At 39.6% G+C, this 4,184-nt stretch overlaps 1 pseudogene across 1 annotated transcript; it reads right to left on the bottom strand.

The window, feature by feature from the left end:
• Positions 1 to 680: 680 nt before the first annotated feature.
• Positions 681 to 3,789, bottom strand: LOC106605358 (homeobox protein prophet of Pit-1-like; annotated as a pseudogene). Its single transcript, XR_006770158.1, has 3 exons — positions 3,696 to 3,789; positions 2,727 to 2,949; positions 681 to 2,517 (listed from the first exon to the last, which is right to left on the bottom strand). The product of XR_006770158.1 is annotated as a homeobox protein prophet of Pit-1-like (transcript).
• Positions 3,790 to 4,184: the final 395 nt, after the last annotated feature.

Raw genomic sequence — 4,184 nt, 5'->3', positions numbered from 1 at the left:
CCACTGGAATTGTGATACAGTGAATTATAAGTGAAATAATCTGTCTGTAAACAATTGTTGGAAAAATGACTTGTATCATGCACAAAGTAGATGTCCTAACCGACTTGCCAAAACTATAGTTTGTTAACGAGACATTTGTGGAGTTGTCGAAAAACAAGTTTTAATGACTCCAACCTAAGTGTATGTAAACTTCCAACTTCAACTGTGTGTGTGTGTATATATATATATATATATATATATATATATATATATATATATATATATTATTACAGAAACTGCCAAATTTGTCTGCTGTATGCTAACAGCTAAATTAGTTCAGTCATGTTGGAATTTAATATTTACCTAAGTGATGCTTTGCTGTAAGATTATGGACCAAAATATCTAAGTTAGGCCATTAACAACAACTGCCTGTGGTCCTTAACTTTAAGTGTGGCCTTTACTATTACTCATAGTGGCAATTATACGGCTCAGAAGCAGCATAATGTACCACAGAATAAATATGAGAGTGTGGGAATGGTAAAGCAGGTTTGAAGGATTTGTCTGATCACAGAAACAAGCTATGAACAGTGTTGCGTAGAGTTGGAACAAAACGGAAGACAGTGTTTCGAAACAGGAAGTAATACCTCGGCTAGTCATATAAGTATGCTAATTCTTGTTTTCAAAACACTTTCTCCCATTTGTTTGTACAGAAAGCGACCCAGGTAACATAAAAGCCACGCACTGTACAGGCCTGGTTCTGGTCAAACGCAGGCAATAACAAATTAGTACATTTTCTGCTGATCACTATATGCGTCCCTAACGTGGTCTGTTACCCACCTCCCTGAACGCTCAACTCCGTTTACAGTTTACAGCAGGGCTGATACTTGAGATTAGCAGAATCTGAATGTAATACCGGAGCTGTGTTGTACTGCGCATTGTGATTTCTTCGTCACTGGATTCACTTCACTTGCAGCACTGTGAGATCTCTGGGCGATGCCATTACTCAAGGGATAACTTAATTTGACAGATGTGCTATAAGTAGAATGCATGGTTGTGTTGCTATAAATGTTAGCTGCCTATTGAAGTGACAATGTTATGCGTAGGTACACCACACTTGATTTTTTTTCCCCTCATGAGATGCATTGCTTTCAAACAGCTACAGATCATTAGAAGGTTACAAGGTCTTTGTGTTATAAGGCCCAGATCTATATTCAACCCATGTATAACATTTCCAATACTGAAAAAGTATTTGTTACAGAAGAGTTCTATTTTCATCATTCGGTGTTGGTTGTTCAGTGAATTCAGTTTATTTGAATACAAATGTGTAATTGAACACTATAAAATGTTAAAAGATTAGTAGACAGATGCAACTGTGTTGTCTGTGGAATATGCTTTTAATAAACAAATATGAAAGTATTCTCTGATGTTGAGTATGTTTCAAAGTGGCATTCACACACTGTGGCCTTTTGGAGTATGCTAGTGCAGTTCACTCTGAGGTGTAGGTTATGTTTGAACAGGATCTTAAGCACTTATAAATTCGTAACATATTGTACTAATTTGAATTTGATAACATGTCAAACCAATTGCAGAAAAACAAATTATATTTTCTTTCAGGAAGTAACATCATACGAAATGGATGACGTGTACAGAATTCTGCACAATTTTCGGGGACCAGTTTTGACTCATGAACGCTACTTTCAAAACTACTGGCTGAAATTCTACAAAACCTTTTCTAGCATCACTTTTAACATAAACAAACATCACTCCCAATACACACTTTATTTACTGTGAGAATACAAAATACATTGTTAGGAGAAAGAGCATGGATTGCCTGAAATATATGCTATTTAGATTACCGACAAATGTCTCTCTGTTAGGCAACCTTGAACTTTCAACCTGCAAGTTACAGAACATGTAACATGCAATGGAAGGTATTCAAGGGGTGAAAGCGTTAAGTCATTTTCACTATTCTCTACATTCTTCATGTTCCTTAGTTCCTATCACTGCACAGACACAAAAAAATATGTATTTAAAAAAAATCTGATCTACAGCGCAATGAATAACTGTTAATTCTTCTAAAAACACAGCCTATCTACCTCCTGATGTAGAAGTTGCCCTTTCGTTAGTTCCAGTGAGAAGCAGGATCTAGAACAGTCATGGAGGTCAGGGAGAACACAGGCGTTGCTGGGTGGGGCTCCAATGTTCCTTAGTGGGTTGTACCACTCCTCATGCTGGCGGGGGGGTTGTGGCTGTAGTGGGACTGTAGGACAGTGACACTGTCTGGTTGAGCCTGTGTGGTGGGAGTGGGAGTAACCACCTGGGGGCAGCATAGACGGGAACCGGGGGATATGGTGAGCCAGGGAGTGAGGGTAGTACTGACAGGTCATCCCTGTGGACTGAACACACATGCAGCCCAATATTGCACCGTGCCCTGTCATCATGCCCATTGGCAAGACCTTTTGAGACGCACGCTCCTGCCTGCGGTATTTGGTACGCCGATTTTGGAACCATACCTGTCAAATACAGTAAGAAATAAGTCTTAAGTAGGTTGAATTTGAGATTTGACAATTTTATAGGATAATTGATAATAAGTATGTCACAGTCTTTTGTAAATTTAAACCTTTTGTAAATTAAAACTGTTTGAGTTCGTAACTGCAAGTATTATCACCCCCCCCCCCTCCCGCCACACAGGATAGAAAACTAATACAATTCGTGTGGACTGATAAATAGGCCTAGGCCCAATGAACTGTATGCGTGCTTCATTGAGTTTGGTGAGCCTCGCTAGTTCCTCACGGCAGTAGATGCCGGGGTAGTGGTTCTGTCCAAACACCATCTCCAGCTGGTCCAGCTGCTTGTGACTGCAGGTGGTGCGATAGCTCCTGCACGCTGGGGATGGGTAGGCTCTCCCACGCCTGCTGAGGCCTAGGGCCATACTGTCAAATGGGACTTTTCTGACTGGGCTGCCCACATCTGTAGTCGGGATGAGGATCGGTTGAATGTGTGAGGACTTTGAATGGATGCTGCAAAGTCATTCAGTCTGACTTTAATTAAACTGTACATTCTGGCTGAGTTTCTTTAGTATACTCTCTAGTTCAGGTTTCATGATGTAGGCTGGCCAGGCCTATAGGCCTACTTGTGTTTCACTTTCACCACATAGGAAGTCGGCAAAATTTGTAAGGACACATTTCACCGAGGACCGTTCTTCAAAAAAGAGGGATTACATGACCTTATCTTTCCCTTCAACCTCGGGCAACCTAATAGCCACAAGGCTTTGCTGACCAAATTCAATCTCGTGAGAAAGAGATACCAGAGATGTGGGGATTTGAACAAGATTAAGTTAACAAAAGTTAACAGTGACTAATTTGTCAAATTGGTTGACATAGTTGACGGGCTACTCACGTTACACTGAATGATGAACAGACAGAATTAACAGGGAACTGGACAAAATAGTATTTTATAGTATTTTATTTGTAAAATTTTTGTTGGTGTTCTTTCTGAATCTTTTTCATGAAAGTCCAGAAATATAATGGAATTTAATATGAAGTACCTACATTTTATTAACTAATACTACAGCATCAATTCATAATATTAAAATGTAATTCAGGCAGATATAAATGAAAGGCCTACGACAATAGTTTGTTATTAATATTATAATATCATCATACAACTTTGACTGATACAATACAATTTTGACAGCTAATTTGTTTTGGACTGACCTGTGCTAGAGCTGACAACGGTAAAATCAGAGGATATCTCTGCACACTCCTGCTTACTCCCGACACCATCCGCGGGTGACTTTCCCAGGGCCATCTTCACCGGTGTGGTCTGTGATGCTACAGTCAGGAGCGCTAGGCATACATTGAGCTAGCTGCCTGTTGCTTTTCCCCCAGCGTGTCTAGCTGTCATCACATGCCATTCCCACCCACCTCTACATTTACCTGGCTTTACTGAAGTATCTTTCCGGTTACGTAAGGTCACAGAAGGGCTACAGAATTCACTCGACACAGATGGAAAGTGGCTAAATGCTCACTGAATCACAAGAATTCAAGCATTAAGCTCGTCTATGGAATTGAAGCCTTTGAAAACTGTTAATGGAAAATGTCTATCCTGTATCATCATTTATCATGTTCATTCTTCATATGAAATCAAACTACAGATAATACAGAACTTTATTAATACCAATATTATTAATACCACCCTTTTTT

The sequence above is a fragment of the Salmo salar genome, chromosome ssa01, assembly GCF_905237065.1.
Source record: "Salmo salar chromosome ssa01, Ssal_v3.1, whole genome shotgun sequence".
NCBI lineage: Eukaryota > Metazoa > Chordata > Actinopteri > Salmoniformes > Salmonidae > Salmo > Salmo salar.
The sequence above is the reverse complement of the archived record's forward strand: the minus strand, read 5'-3'. Positions and strand labels throughout refer to the sequence as shown.